The sequence below is a fragment of the Rhea pennata genome, chromosome 1 (genome assembly GCF_028389875.1).
Source record: "Rhea pennata isolate bPtePen1 chromosome 1, bPtePen1.pri, whole genome shotgun sequence".
Taxonomy (NCBI): domain Eukaryota; kingdom Metazoa; phylum Chordata; class Aves; order Rheiformes; family Rheidae; genus Rhea; species Rhea pennata.
This window is the reverse complement of record NC_084663.1, coordinates 71701179-71718922: the sequence shown is the minus strand read 5'-3', so window position 1 is coordinate 71718922 and position 17744 is coordinate 71701179.

The window sequence follows — 17744 nt, the reverse complement described above, 5'->3', positions numbered from 1 at the left end:
TACCTTTTCAGGAGTAAATTTCTTAGAGAGGGCCTGATCTCTCAGAAGTGCAAATGCAGTCCTGGGGCACCAAAGTCAGGTTACACCAATCAGACACAGGAGCTGGACAAAATAAAGCCAAGATTTCTGCACAATTTTGCCTCTACTGGTGCAAATGAGTGAAAAGTACAAGCACATCTTACAATTATCTCATGTTACTAACAGTATCCTAACAAAAATGAACTAAGAATGCACCTTTTCTGTTCTTAGAAGGATATTAGTTTTGTATGTGTGACACCTGCTTTTATAGAGTAACAAGGCCTAGATTTGGTTAGGAGGAAAAAAGTTTGTAGATGCTACATTTAAAGTATATAATTACTTTTCTTAAAGGAAGTTGTGTACCGTTTTGCTCTTTTCCTTTCTTAAGACAACTTTAGTAAAGATGTTGTGCAAAATATTTTCTTGAACAAGGTCAATGCAATTATGCTGAGCCAGCTTGATAATTTTAGTGTTTGCGGTCTCGCTTCACAGGTCCTTACATTCACAGTGATTTATACAAAGTGTTCTGTTTTGTATCTCTCACAAACTGTTTTAACGCTGCACAAGGTAAACAGAATGTCATCAGATTTCCAGTCCTTCCTGGGTAATTTTTCCCAGTTATGTAAATGTTTATTTTAATTCTACTTCTTCCTTTGCACTTTTTAAAAATGTTTTTGCTCCTGCTCTACACTGAGTCAGTATGATAATCACTATGTAAAATCGAGACGCAAGAATACTAGGGCCTGGTGCCAACGACAAGGCTGCAAGTACCCAGCCAAGTAAATAAGTCTTTGATTACCAGTTATCCAAGAAGGCATAAAGCAGCTTAGGGATTGTGTTTATCATTATTACCCCAAACCTCCAAATACACCGAATAGAAACTTTCAATAAGGAAATTCAGCATTCCAGCTCCTTGTGTTTTTCAAATAGAAAAAGTAGTTGCTCCTGTCAATCTGTGCACATGTGCACCAGTGCCAGGCATGTACATAGCAGCAGAAGTTTAGATTAAAACTTGATTCTCCTGATTATTTTTCCCACCATCTAACCTGTGTTGTATTTGGCAAACAAGCTTCTGGAGAAAGGGAACAGCGTGCAAAGCATTGGCAACATTCTGTTTGATATGCTTAAATTAATTAATAGAAAACAGCTCATGTCAACGATGTTTACATTTCTCATGCTTTTACTCTTTAACTACTTGAATTGAACTATATAAAAAGTACTTTAGAATCTACTACATGTATAAAAATTCAGTACTCTTCCAAACAAGTTTATCAGCATACAAAGCTGTTGATAGGTCAGTGATCATTTTCACAGACAAATAGTGAATCTAACTCAGCAGAAGGCACTGAAACTTCAGTGCAAGCTCTTCTCCAGATTGGCTTTGCTCTCCTTCCAGCTCACAAAAATGTAAGATACAGGACCAGATAAGTACAGAAATCCACAGATTTCAGTGGATAAAATCCTGAGGATAACCAGAATATTAACCATCAGTCTATTGCTCATAACCAGCAATGCATTTTGAGAAATACTGAACAATTCTGCTTGCAAAAGGTAAACACATTCATTTTTCTCCATGAGAAACAAAATTCTACTTCCTCCTAACTATAACTGGTTTTCATACCATCCCTTTTTTTGGTCACCTGTTACAAGTTTCAGACTTGGTTAGCCAAAAACACTTAGCTAAATAATCATGCATTTTTTTAGGAGCACAAAATGAATTCTTCCTTAATTGTTCATGCTTTCAATGTTAGGTCTCTAAATCAGGATACATAAGATAGAAGCCTACTTTGATTTGGTATTTTTCTTCTTCCATAAACAGCTATGCAAAGCATGCATTTAACTTTCTGGTCACATAAAGATAGGCACACATACACCTCATACAGTCCACAGTTCATGTACTTACCTCACTTACATACCATGCCGTTGTAATGCATGGACCTACAAAAGAGCAGGCCTGAAGGCCTCGGTTAAAAGAGGATGCCACAGCCAGCACAGAGTCACTCTGGGCACATGCATTAAGCATGGAGTAGCTTCTCACACATGCAGGCAACTTGATCTTTGGCACTGCAGGTGGGGAGAGGGAAAAAGAAGGCAAAAGATACCATGTCAGAGGGGTGGAGGAAAGAAGGAAAGCTGAGCACAGCAATACTGAGAAATTTCTGAAGTTTCTGAGGCAAAAGATGGAGCCTACTGATTTAGCATACAAGGTTACTGTCTCCCCAAAGTGAGAAAAGGCACATTGCAAAATTTTATACATGCAAGTGAAGTGAAATTGGTGAATTTCACTTGGCTTTTTACATCCACAAGATCCTAAATGAATACCACCTCCAAATACGCATTTTTTCTGCCCAAGACTTCCAATTCCCACCTCATATCTACCTTGAATTATGCCCTGAAACAAAAAAAACAAAAAAAACAAAAAAAAACAAAAAAAAAAACAAACAAACAAAAAAAAAAAAAAAAACAAAAAAAAAAGGGGGAGGGGGAGAAGAATCTCTCTCCTAGTGTTCCTGTCAGAGAAGCATGAAATGCAGAATGATAATGACATTTGAGGAAGCATTCATTCATTGATAGGACTAGCAAGAAACAGAATAACCATAGGTAGAACACAACCAGCAGTCACCTAATGCAATCACTTTTATTTGTAATAATTCCAGAGTAAGATCTTTAACCTGCCAGAGTTATGTGGACAGGTGAAAGAGAAGTATGACCACAAAATTTGCTGTAGATTTTAGTGTTTTTCACCCTTACTTTCCCCCCTAAAATATCACAAGGATTAGCACCAGCATTCCTCTCCCACAAAAATAAAATTAAGCAATCCTAATTTTCTGCAGAAACCTTTTCTTGCTCAAAATCAGTGCAATGCTGAAATGTTCAAGCCTAGATTAGGACTCAAAAGGATGGAACAGAGAGCAGAAATGTTCAGCTGGAACTCTACCACATCTCCCACCCTTGCTCAACAGAACCTACATGTCTGACCTTCAGGGCACATTTCAATGCTCTTAAAATGTTTATTCCTTAAATAAGACAAGTTGCTGGATTTGTGGAACGGTGTCATATTTTTCTGATTTCATTGTTCTATCATGGATGCAAAAGGAAATCAGTATGATAAATGAATTAAAAATAAAACAAGACACCTTACTTCCTTGAATAAAGATATGTGCTTCACTTATTTCAGAATATCGTGATTTAGAACTGAAATGGTGAAATTATTAGTTATTATCTGCTATTATCTAGTTGCATAGGTTTTTTTGTTTTTACTTTTAAAGTTATGTGTTTTCTTTGCTTAAAAGACTTGATGTTCAAAAGGCTTTTGACTGGGTGAAGTGGTCATTTTACCTTCTGTTTTAGGAAAAAAAAAAAGAATCTCCAATGAATTTAAACCTAACTGTGATAAGCTTGAAACTCTGGGTAGATTTAATACAAATGCTAGAGAAAAGGTAAGTATCAAACCTACATGCTTTTACCTCTTCTAGTATAAAATAAATATTTTGCCTCTGGACTCTTTACTGTTGTATCTCTTAAAATGGCTAGCCTATTTGAAAGCAGCTGCTCTCTAGTACAGCCGGGGCATGGGACCCTGGGCAGCATGGGACTTTTCTCATAACTCAGTACCTTTCCTTCTTCGGTTCTCAATGTTAGAGGTTTAGGGAACATGGCCAAAGCATTGCTCTATTTCAGCTATTCTTGGCCATCATATCAGCTTCTTGGGGCCATAGGAAGTGTAATGTAATGCTGTTCTAAATTTATGTCCCTGGCTGGGCCCAAATTAGGGGAAGTTGTCAGGTCTCTCCTTGTGTTGTCAGCTCTGCTTCCTGGGGCATGGGAAAGGGAAGGGTAAGGGAGAAATACTGACTAGAAAGTTAAACTGATTTAACCCAAAGAAGACAGAAAATATGAATCTACCCAGTAGCATGTTTAAAGACATCAGTCTTTAACAAGATCCCTTTACCTTAAACACAAGTTTTGCTATTGTCTCTTTAATTCCTCTATATGAGCCACTTCTCTCCCACTTTACTCTTATGCTTCTGAATTAATCCACACAAAAGAATAAAGGGAGGATATACCTCTGGGAACTCACAGAGGCTGAGATACTGTGACACTGGTCAAATGAAGTCATTGTGTTCAACAAGTGCAGCTCAACTACGTATTGATTCAAAGCCCAGTAAGCATTTCTGGAAAAACTTTGAACCAGAACCCTTATCTCCCCATAGCTCTAAGTAGAGAAACATAAAATTCAAGATGGAGCACCTATCTGCCAGTAGCATGATATCTGGAAGGGTTATATGTGAGAAAACATAATCTATGACTAATAGACAGACATTCATTATCTCAACACTTATGATGTTTAAGTGAACAGTAACAGGGGATTGGGAGAATCCTTACAGAAACAGTGATACACACAGGGGTGATACACACAGGGGATTTCCCATCAAATTACATCCAGACTTGTCACTGATCAGGTTGTGGAACTTGAATATTCACAGCTTAATAGGACTAGGTGTTATGTTCTGGGCTTTATACAGTCCTGGAAAGAAACTAGAGATATATGGTTAATAACATAATATATTTTGAAATTTATTATGACTTTAATATTGAAGGGTTTAAAAAGTAATTCAACTGCTTTAAAATAGCAGAGATTTTATGGGAATGCAATATGAATTGGAACAAACAGGCCTAAATCAACACTGGTTTGGAAGTGTAGTAAGGAGTAGAACTATGGGAGGTAATTCAGGAACAGATGCATTAAATTAATTCCAGTAATACTGGAGTGTTAAAAATGGCAACAGAAGCCAGCTTTGTTCAATAGAATGGAAAAATAATCATTCATTTTCTCCCCTTCTACCCCCAAGGAATTGGATTTTCCCGGCACAGCCATTCATTGGTGGCAGCAGATGCACCAAAATATCTGAAACGAAGAAACTGAAGACAAATAGAAAACATACGGGGGAAGAAAAAAAAATAACCACCAAATGTAATGCAGAGACGTGAAATTGCATTAATGTTGTGTATTGAAGTCTTAAAAGAGGTAACATTTGAAATAGTGAAGTAATGCTCAGTACAGCATTGCTTAAATCATAGTGAAAGGTCATGAAGGGGGGCACCCCTGAGCTTAGGAGCATCAATTTAACTTGCCTTAAAAATCCTACAATTTAATCACTGTGTATTCCCAGTCCTCAAAATTAGTTCTATGGTTGTGAGTCCTGACCACTGCTTGATTTGCTCTGTTACGCTCTGTTCTCGTTGGCCGATAGTGCTTTGAAACACCCAAGGATCCCTCTGGGCAGTGTGCTGCCCATCTACTTGGCTTGATGGAAGTTCAGGATTTGGTTCATGTGGAGATGGAGACTATTAATGACTGGAGTTTTCAACAGAGGCTTTCATCCAAAGATCTCCAGTTCCTCCTCATATTTATTTGGAAGTTGCACTGAAATTTCTTTTCCAGTTATTCATTCACACCATAGCGATGAGTGGGGGGAAATCACACCACAAAACTACAAAGCAGTTTAGAAGAAAATGGAGAAGGACTGTGTCTCAGAGGCTTGTGCAGAAAGTACACCAGTTACTCATAATAGTTTCTAGTCACAACTGGAAGTGGATGAGCAAGTCACAATTTGTTCAGCAAATTTATCACTTTTCTCAAGAATTGTCTGAGAACAGACTGTGACTTCTATTAATTTGTCTTCAGCTGGCAAAGGTACACCAAATATTTTATGTGAATGAATCCTGGTCAATGGATTGCTCACAGACTTTTTCATGCTCTAATTGCTTCATTATTCCTGGTTTCACATTCAAGCTGAGGAAGCTTAGATCAAGCCCTGATTAAAACAGATACAGTTTCATTCCCAAAGTGATGAGGAATTTACCTTTTAGACAAAAGATAGCCATAGAAATCTTCCCCTCATTTAAAATGAAGAATAGCAAATCGGAAACAGATCTCTGGCACTGACAGAAAGGCAAGGAGGAAATAGAGAAAATATTGATTAATGAGATTTATTTGTGCTGTGGAGGGCGATCAAAGGGGAGCAAGTGCAGTGCATAGCACTCACCATTGCTTTTAAAAACAAAATTCCTTTGATGTGCAGCACAGCATCCGGCCATTATGGGAATTAAAAGTCATGGGAACTTTATTAATGAAGGTTTAAACTGAACAGCTTCAGGCACTAAGCACATAGTACTAGGGCTTTTGCTTTTTAAAGCCGGTGAATTACAGTGATAAATTATATTTAACTATTATTTATTAGTTTTTGATAAACAAAACCTCCTGATGCAAACAGCAGTATAGTTTCCATAGACTTCAAGAACAAAGAAAATGCTCCCTGAGAGCAGAGCAGCTGCAGGGACTGTCCCCAGCCATGCCAGAGAAGCTACAGTACACTCAACAGGGAAACAGAAACCTCACATTGCCAGGTATGCAGGAAGGATTGATAGCCTTGCACCCTTCTCTCCAAATCCCTCCTTGTATGTCTCCACTGACCCCTCCCTTCTCAGTCTGTGTGAAGATCTGACAATGGGATGCGCTCATCCCCGGAGGTCGCTCTGCCTACTGAAACCTGCCTCAGTTCACCTTGGCATCAGCAAAACCCTCCCGTTGTCAGCGTTGCCTGATAAGAGCTCACCACCCTCTACTCAGAAAGGGGCCCCTCACAGTTTTTTCCATACTTGTAGCTCTAGAAAAGCTTTTTTTTTTTTCCACAGGCAGCATTAACTCAAGTCTTCTTATCAGCATAGGCAGAATTAAATTTTGCCAAGGCAAGGCCATTTCTGCCATGGGAAGAGGCAAAAAGCCAAAGAGAGCTCTCCAGAGAGACTAGCTGGCAGCTGCTACCACCATCCAGGAGCAGAGTTGAGGCTCACTAGGGGTGAAGGGCTGCTCCTGGCAGGAGCTCACGCTTGTCCACACACCATCCATGCACCCATCTCTCATATGCACCCTCCCCCCGAGACAGCAGCACAGGAGAAGTCAACAACGGCACTTGGACAGCTGATTCCCCTGCCATAGCTCAGTCTGATCCCGCTCACATCCGCTCTCTGAAACTTGAGCACACATCCTCGTGCTGTAAAAGCCATAATGCACATAAGCATTTGTTATGACAGCAGCATTCCTTGCAAAACTATCATAAAGGTTCTGTCAGCTATTCAGTTACATTGAATGTATGTAATTACTTTGGAAGATGCTATGGATTGATCTAATCTACTTTTCTAAAACCTGCCAGCCACAGAACAGGAACAGATGCAGAAGATTGATACATTTTTTATAACCTTCTGAAAGAGGAATTTTTGAAGAATGTGAAAAGTTAAAAAGAAATTGGATTTTTAAAACTTTGCATATAAATAGCCTTATATTTTGAAAACATTTTTCTAAAAACCAGGAGTTTCACACACAAGGTACGTACTGTTACAAAATAACATTTTCAAGAGTAATGGGCTTAGTACTTTCATACCTTAAAAATCACATAATAGCTCTGTTAGTTTTGCCTCATCTACCGTTAATCATAGACAATTCTTTGCCTATAGAAAAAGAAGTTCCTCATATGCTACCTCTCTACTGATACGAAGTACTGGTCTGCAACTTTCAAAAACCTGAAGGGTTTTGAAGAGGACCCATCCTACTGCTCTGGCAATATCTCAACTCTGTAACCTTTAATGCATTTGTTATCAAAAAAAAAAGGAATGAACCAAAAAAAAAAAAAAAAAAAAAAAAAAAAAAAAAAAGAAAGAAAGCAAACATGGAGACTCATGTAAACCAAGCCAAACAATAAAAAAAAAGAAAGACAAAAAAGGAGTCCTCCAACTCACTTGACACAATCAATATTGGCACAACAGTTAGAGATGTTAGACAGCACAAATGCTAAGTTACAGCATTGAAACTGTTAAAATCATAAAGGGAAGTAATAATGAACTTCATAAAATACACTACAATGTATTGCACTGCACAGTAGAATGTACAGGGAGAGCCTCCAAGGGCTATAAAAGCAGTCCATTGACTAAAAAAGCTATTAAATTGTCTATTTTACCAAAAGTAATATTTTGACTATATTAAACAGGACAGCACAAATTCTTTTTGCTTTGACATTTGAATAAGAAATGCTTCTTTGAAAAAAAGTGGTTGAGATAAAACTGTAAAAAATGCTTAAAATGTCTTACTGAAACCAAAAAAATGAGAAATCTGGTTTATGTCAAATTAAACATTCCATTCAGTCCAGTGAGAAGCCCTTTATTTTAGGCCCAAGAAAAGCAAAGCAAATAAAGAGTTACATCTGAAGTCATCATGATTGTTCCCTTTTCACATGAGAACTGAGGAACTAGAGGACATGTCCAGAATGCTGAAGATTTAGGCTCACTTCTCTTTTTCCCTAATCAGATCTGAATGCTTAACTTTTCACATTCTCACCTAACCATAGGGTACTACGGCATGGACACTTTTGTTTCTCCTGACAAGTTTGTTTTGTTTTGCTTAAATAATTGAATGTTCCCTGGGGAAAGAAGAAATATTATGGATGGGATATACTTGGCTTCCTATTACAGGTAAGTACCCTTGAAAGGCAAGGAAGGTATTTTCTGTCACGGACTCACTCAAGCATTCTTTGAGGACTGAAATATCTCTAGCAGGATAACCCACCACATAAAACTCATGGACAAAAGATAGCACTAAGGCTAGTCCTTCCCTGCACTGTTTAATTCTGCCCTTTGAGTTAGTGGGAAAAGATAAATTATGCCCCTCCAGGTTCCCTCCCCAAACAAGATTAGCTACAAAGACTGATAAATGGTGAGGATTTTTTTTTTTTTCAGTGTCCATGAGCTGTGGTATTAATACAGCTCTAACAGCAGTAGGAAATAGATTCTCCCATGAAAGATACTAATGTTTGTTCATTAGTAACTTCAGATACATCAGCATGGATCTGCCACAGAGCTGTCAGAGGCAGATTTTGATCCAAAGCGCCATACAAAGAGACTGTTTTTTCTCATGAAAGGCCTGTGCATGTGTGAACGCACACTGAGTACCCTGAATCTCTACAGCAATCAAATGACTTTTTTGCCCTCCTTAGGTGTCACCATCCTGCAGCATGCCACTCATTCAGGGCTGAGAAAGAGGGATGCTGCTCCCTTAGTGACACGTCTTCTAACACATTAGCAGCACGGGTTAGAAAAGACCCCAAATCATGTCACCGTTTCTGATAGAGTCCCAGGACACAGCAGGAAATTGCACACACATTAGCTGAAATTCATTTTAAAACAAAGCAAGCCATCTGAACAGCTTGATTAATGATGGCCAACCAGGTTTCAGGAAAAGGAGTTCACATCTTGCTAACTGGCTGGAGTTCCCACAGAGGATGTCAGCCAGGGTACACATACAGGGGATAACATAGAGAGCATTTCCTGAGATACTCAGAAAACATTTAGCAATCTTCACACAGGAGATTAATGTTTCAGATGCAACAAATGGTTTGAACAGTGGGGGCAAGAGAAAAAAGTATGTCTCCATCAGCTGAAAACTGGCTACAGAAAAGGGAGTCACCATAAGGCAGATAATTGCTGGCTGACAAAAACTTACTTGAGGCAGTGTAGCTGGTTGCAGTGGAGTTGCCATTTCATTAGTTTCATCTGAACTCTTCAAAGCAGCTGATAGCTGTTACTGCCAGACAGATCTGTGGAAAGGGCCGATTTGCCGAACCTTTGTTATTTTAGCTCAGGGAGCATTCTATTTTTCCTAAAAAATCTGCAGCATATTACTCCCTCCTGCACTCCTCCTGGACTAAAACAAATGAGAAATCAGTTGAAGTGCGAGACATAGAGAAAGGGAAAATACTTTGCAAGTAGGATAGACGGGGGGGTGGGGGGGGAGCCCAAGGTGGGGAAAGGAAGGCGAAAGAGCCTAACTAGCCTGTTCAAAATTATCCATGTAGTTTCAGAAGACAAGCATTAGATTGAAATATTTGTAGGAAGAAGACCTAACTAGCTTTTATGAAATGAGTTATCCTGGTGATATAAGCTGCCTGTTGCTCATCCATCACAGGCCTATGGGTTTATGTTTACCAAGAAACATTTCTCTTTGCTGCCCTCAGAAACAGTTTTATTTCCTTAGTCAGATACATATTATGTGACTACTGAGTAAAAACGTATCTTATAACTAGTAACTGGAGGCCCATTGCTCTCTCTTCCTCTGGTTATTTCTGTGCTGTTACTGTATCTCTAGTTCATATGGCACTAAAAACTAAACGACATTTTGGCTTGCTCATGGAAACCCAATTCAATAGGCAGATACACACATTTCTTGTCTCTGTTAGTTCATGAAGATCAGTCTCCAGCTAGCCACCCAACTGTAGCTTCAAACAATTTCTGCCTACTCAGACCAAACCTTTTCAGCTTTTTTCAGCATTTTATAGATACAGGTAATTGAATAATTTGGCAAATTCAAATTAACTTCTAGCATTCAAAGAGATAAGATTTAATAACTTAGTATAATGGACTGTGGCACTAGAAATGAGATGACTCAGCTGAACCACACGCAATGATGCTGTCCGTGTACTTTGTCTGTGCAATGTTATGACCTTAAAGGCCATCACTGCTGCATTCACAAACTTCCGCAGGCTTTGGAACAGCCCCTCCCGGATCAAAGACAATGATACAGTCATTATAGCTATGAACACTAAATAAGAAAAGGATCATATGAAATATAACTGTAGTTCCTTTGACATATTAAAAAGTTTTAGTTTGCTTATATAGCTGTTCAATACAATCAGTAGTTGTATGCACCTCATAATGTGTTACTGTCACAAAGTTCCAAAAGTTGCAAAAGAATTGCACCACAGAAATAAATAAAACAAAGGTTCACATTACTCCAGTGATCACTGCATGTTAAATTAAATAGATTTTTCCAGTTTACTGGACACATTTGGTCTGTCTAATAAATATATTACTAAAATAATAAATCAATGGACTTTCTATTCCTAACATATTTTACAGACCTGTGCCTTCCTTTAAAAATACAAAGTTAGTTCTAAATGAGTGTGGGCATTCCACACTCACTCACCCTGCATTAATTTTTCCACATATCTTGCTATCATACAGAAATAATTATCAGATTACCTAGCACAAGAGTTGCAATCGTGTTTAAGTCCCAGAAAAAAAATGGAAGCCCATTCGCAGCTTCTCATATATGTAGAGCTAGCAGTATTAATTAGGTACCAGTCAGCCTTGAAAAGATTTCTTTTGCAGTATAAAGCTTAGAAAAGAATTTTAGGAAATGCCTGCAGGCATTTAGGGCTTGATTCAGGATCAAATGAATCTGAGTGGCTGACTCCCTCATCAGTCAATTCAATATTCCACACATAACACTGTCATATTTGAATAACTACATAAATACGACTATCAGAGATCACTGAAGACGTTTCACTGAAATATTTTATAACTAAAAATACTAGTGTGTTGAAATGTCACTGTTTCTAAGCATTTTTCAACTTTTTATTTCAAAGCTACCTTTCATTCGAAAGTTGTATTATTCCAGTAGTCATACTTTTATCTTTTCATTTTGGGTGTACAGCTTTACATTTGTTCAAGTTGCCAAATCAGTTATTAGTAACAGCAGTTACAAATGACCAGTCTAAATATGAAATGAGCAAAGAACCAACTCCTTTACCAGTCAGAAGACTGTGCGTTTCCTGGCTGACATCACCAACACAGCAGACGTTCTGCCAGTGTAGCCAATTTTTGTTGCCAAATCTGGAAAAAAAATGACAAAAAGAGAAGTATTAAATTTTTTTTCAAACAATGGAAAGTTAAAGCAATTTGAAACAGCAAGAAAAGATTCTGTTTCTGTTCATTTCTAAAGTGATCACTGAGATCATTTTCATTTTAGTCAAATCAGTTTTCTTCATTCCTTACTACAGAAAACACAGATCAAAATCTCAGATGCAAGTTATTTTCAAACACGAGTCAGAAGGCTGATTCAAGTTTTGCAGATGATCTCTCCATCATTGAGGTAGAGTCCTAATCCTGAATTTGGATATCCCTCACCTCCCCGATGTTTAGTGCAGTGTCCCAGGGGGGCAGGGCCCCACAAGGCAGAGTGCATCTCTGAGACATGGGGACGTGCTTTTCCCACAGTCCATCACCCATCCCTACCATAGACTTGCAGCTATCCAGTTTGATCCCAGAGTGAAGGCATACTGGGCAAAAAAATAGTGTGGGCAGATCCGTTGGAGAGGGAAGCAGTGACACAACTCATCCTGTAGTCAACCTATGGCTGCAATTTAAAGGTACCTGCCTCCAAGTAAATACTCAAGAGAAGGTGACAGCTCAGACAGTATTTGCCTACTTCAACTGGTTCAGGATAATGCAATCTGATGAGCAATTTAAGCCCAACAAGAATAATCTGAGTTAAGTTTGCTCTTATAAGCATTACAACCTATGAGAAAAGACAAAAATTAATTTGCATTTCAATTTTCATTTGTGATCAGGCCAGTTTGTAAATGAGTATTGGGATGCAAGTAATTTCCTCTCCCTTCTCCCTTCCTCATACCTCCACCCCCATTCAATCATAAGAGCTTTCATGTGCCTTCAGGCTGTCCTTTTGTTCTTCTACAATAAAGTCCCCAAACAATTGCCAGGTCAGACGTGCTCCATCTTTCTTCTATTAGCATAACAGCTGGTGCTTGCCTCTTAAAATTCCTTTACAGTCAGCTAATGCATGCCCTCCCATTTGAGGAAATTCTAATTTGACTTTCAGCTCCAGTCCTTTAAAGTTCTTTTGACCTTACTTTAAAGACTAGATGGGTCCACACCAAGAACACGGACTGAAATGTCCTCATATCATATGATGTTCAGATCTGGATCCAAACATCATTAGATTCCTGTCCCCTATAGGTGAAATGAACACATGAATCTGAACAGAAACACAGATGCCTGCTCTTTCTTGGGGAATTTTAGATCCTGACTCATATAACACTTTTCCAACAGAAACTCCTCATTGCTAAAAAAAAAAAAAAAAAAAAAAAAAAAAAAAAAAAAAGGAGAGAGAGAGAGACCAGCAACAACTACAAAAGTATTGACACTACTCTGAAAGTATATTTCCTCAATATATTCCAGATCCAGTAAAGTACATGCCCATTTTTCAGGGGGCAAGTAATTTTGCCTGATAACCTTTCAAATGTTTCTTGAAAGACAGACCCGTTGTCATCTCTTGGTCAAAAATGGCGCTACTTTGGGAATTTTCCAAATAATTTAAAATTTGCAATCCTTGGAAGGACTAGTTGTTTGATATAGCTCACCCTTTTTTATGGGATGTCCAAGAAAGAACAAAAAAAATACAGCCAAACAAGCTCCAAAAGCTAATAAATCTACTGAGCTGAGAAAAATATACGCTACATGTAATTCACATAAAAGATCTTGACATTTACAATAGATACGGGCTTTTGTAGAACCTACAAAACAGTAAAAGCCATGTCTTCAATAGTAACTTATTTTTTTATGTTAGAAATGAAGTCTCTTGCCACTCTGATAAACTTGAACAACTTCAAGCTTAGTAAGGGGCATGCAGCCTAGGGAAAAGGCTCCTTGCTGCCCTTCCAGGAGGCAGAGCAGAGAACCTGTGTGTATCAGGAGGGAGAGCAGAAAAAGCTTTCAAACACTTTTATATCCTGATTCTATGTTGCTTGACTTCTGCCTGCAATGTAATTAAGACAACTCAAAATCTAAATTGCATGGCTTTGCTGGACTCTGTTACAGGCTACAGTGCTAGGGGTTATTGAAGTACTAAATGCCCTGTACCTGACATATTACCCTCTCAGTGCCAAGGACTTCAGAAGTTCTTCTAGAACTAGTTCTTCTAGTTCTTCTAGAAGTCTTCCACAGAGTGGTTTTGTCATGCCAGGAAAAGGATTTTGGTAGGTGCTTTTTGCAGTCCTTTCACACACATAAAGGGACAAAATACCTCTCTGTTGGTCTTCCTGAGATGCTTTGATCTACAATGGCATGGGATAAAGTGCCAGAGGATTCAAAGCCATTGTGACCCATGGGTTAACCCAAAACCCAATGAAGCATGAGAGGCAGCAGAATTCACAGATTTCAGTGAACTTTGGATCAGGCTCTATGCATCCTTTTTATGATATTTTCTATTTCGAAGTATTACAGCTATTTCAGCAGATGCCCAGCATCTGTGGGCTTGATGGGGTGCTAATCCTATTACAAGGTGATGATTGGAAGCCTATAGCTTATACTTCCAGATGGTTTTAGGATTCAGAGACCACATATGCTTAAAGAGAGGAGAAGGAATGTTTGGAGAGCTGTCTGGGTGTGAGAGTTTCATAAGGTATTTGCAGAGTTTTGAGAGTTTCCGGATAACTGGGGACCACAAACCGTACATACATTAAACAGTAGAGATTCACAGCACTCTTGAAAGTTTGCAATACTTTATCCAGCAATATGCAGACCTGTTAATATTCCCACTGGAATGTGTCAGAGATCCCAACAACTCTTGGCATGGTACACTTGGCAATCATCCACCCAGCTTCTTTGCTTCTAGGAAAGCATGGAGGCCTCATACACATTTTCCCAAACCTTCCTCGGAGTGAAAAGTTCAGGTGACTTCACTTGTTCCAATCACACCAAAGTTCTGGTACTGAAAATGTGGTGATACATGGGGACCACCACAAGGAACTAACTAGTTTCCTTTTCCTGAGTAACTGGAATACATTGATTATAATCCATGCTGACTTACAAAGATTCCACAACTTCATAGCTCAAAGTCCTCCTTAAAGAAAAGAATGCGCAACTATCAATACACATTTTTTGCATGTTATTATTGATTCTCACAACATTTGGTGATTGTCAAAGCTCCAGGTGCTGAAACTGGTGCAAGATTCTTAGCTTCACTTACTGTGAATACCAATCCTCTGGACCAAGGGGAAGATGTAAACTGGAGGACTTAAATATTTTCCAAGATTAACAAATCAGAATGCAAAACCAAAAAGCAACAAAAAACTATCTCATTTATTAAATCTCACAATTCAGGACTAATAACTATTTGTTATTTGCAAGAGTGACAGCTGTCTTGCAAAAGCTTGCATTCCAAGTTTTCTTGTCATCAAAAATAAAGTATGAGAATTTTCTGATTCCCAGAGATGTCTGCATCCCTGCAATCATTTCATAGTATCAAAAAATTGCATAATTAGAGAGCTCCAGACCCTATAAACTCTAGAACAGCAATTAATCTTCCAGTTCATTTACAAAGAGAAGTTAGTACCATAGATTACAGTAAGAGGCTTGTTTGCTCACATGTGCTCAGTCTTTTGTAATGTTCAAACACTCAAGCTGGCAAAGACAAAGTAAAGTAAATATAATATTTGAGCAAGTTATCAGTAGCGTTACTCTATATCTACCTCTGACACATCTTTTTTTTTCACTTATCCGTATCAGATACGTACACAATTAGAGGGTCAGTCAATATATTCTGTTCTGAAAGGAAAAAAAGAACTAAACTGGAAACCTGGAGAAATATTGTACGGGAAACACTTCCAGTAAAGCATCCAGAACCCATCAGGGTTCAGTCCAAACATATTTACATTGGACATAAATGCTTTCAAATTGGGTGTATAGAAGTAAGAATTGCTCAGGTTAAATAAGATTCTTCTCTCCACTGTAGGTTGATATCATTTGCTAGGAAGACATATTTAATTGCTGTCCTTCCCATTTTATTTGTTTGTTGCCAAGTTGCAGAAGACCAAATGCTTGTTCAAGAATGGAATGAAAAAAACCTAAAAAAGTAGTTTTGAAATAAATTTCAAGTAGTTTCCTACATTGCTTTAAGATGCTGCAAAATATGAGTTGAGAGAAATATCAAAATATCTTTTCCAGTAAGTACTCTCCAGAGTACTTTGAGTCCAAATGTACTCTCAAGAGTATTTTATGTGTTTCAGAAATCACAAATATAATGTTATAATCATCACAAATACATGAGACAACTATCTCTGATAGTACTGTCATATACATATCGTATAGGAGCTGATATTAGAACATCCAATTAAGTGATCTTTCAAAGAGAAGGAAATAATGAATTATTAATAGATACTACTAACCTTTTAGTCTACTAGTAAATAATCTTAAATTTAAATCTTAAATCAGAATTCTTCATTCTATATTCTCCTCTACATGTATAAGGTTTATCATACTGATTCTTGCTCCATCTGTGAGATGTCAATTTTACAAGCAAAGATCTCAGTCCTGCAACTGGACTTTTGACTATTAGTCCAACTTTGAGTCTTTATGGAGTATACTTAACCCTAAAAGACATTCTATGGAGTTGTGAAGGTCTATATACCACTGGCTTTGTTGCAGAATAAGGTCCACAGGGAGCAGAACAAAAGAAATAGTCTATTTTATACTGCTAAGTGGGCCAAGAATTTTCTTTTTTTTTTTTAAGTAAGTCTTAAAATTTCTTAGTCTATAAACCAGCTCTTCATTACTGAAGCATTGTAAAACTTCTCAAGTTCCATTTTTGACGAACAGAGCCTTTTTAAGTTTCCATTACCGTGCATTGTTTACCAATTGTTTCGAGATAGTTCAGGACACAGATTTTTCTATTGCCACTAATTTTGTTTTTCTTCTGTCATGCCAAGTCTCCAAATACCCTTCAGATTCATCAGCCTTTAAAGTATCAAAATACCTGTTAAAAGTATTTTCTAATCTGTCATAGAAATTCACAGAATTCAGTGGAAGTGAGACCAGCCTCCAGCAGTGCATGAGAAACAGTCAACCTAGGCAATACAGAGGCACTCTATTAAATATCCTTGCAGAGCACTAAGAAAGGCCAGCTTTTCTTCACAGAGTTTGACTACTGATTTTAACAACAGCAAGACTGGCTGAATGGAGCCTATTACTGTAAGTACATGAGTTTTCAACAATGTTGAAAAGGGAATAACATTTGATACTTCTTCATGATCATCTCACTCCATCCACTGAGATTGAAATCTCTCCAAATAAAAATAATTTAAAAAGTAGGAGAGGAGGTACATTTAACTTTTGGTTATTTCACTACAGCTGATTGCTGTTCCTCAGAACAAGTTTTAATGGTTTCAGGATGGGACCAGAAAGGGCCACTAATGTTATCAGCAGCACCTTTATCAGTAGTAATGAAAAAAGCCTGCGAAAAGGCTTTGTCTAACAGGGCAAAGTCTAACAGGAAAGCAGATGAACAAAACAATGAAAGCACTGCACTTCACTCACCAGAGCCAGAATTTCCCTGAATATATAGATTTTAGTAGCAAACTGTTATCTTCTCTTTGGCTAACGCATGGGCTAAGAGAATAAGAGAGTGGAGGGGCCTTGGTATTTGACTTCAACATAGCAAAGCAGCCTAAATGCTTGGCTTTCTCATTGTAGGGGAGAAACTTGGGGAGGAGTGTGTTGTCAGATCCTGCTTCCTTGAGTCCGCAGCTGTCATGGTAGCCAGCATACACTTAAGGAGGATTACACTGATCCTTTAGGCAAAGCGACAATTTGCCATGTTGGAAAATTTTATCTGCCTGTCTTGAGCAACACTGTCTTGATTTGAAAGGAATGGCTTTGTCTCAACATTCATGCCCAGGACAAATACACAAGGGAAAAATCTGCCCTGCTTTTAAAGGCGAAAAAATGTAGCTATAGGCCTGGTTATAGTGTACATATATGTATAGTATGCGGACAGATGGATGGGTACATTTATCATGGCACATCATGCCACTGGAGTA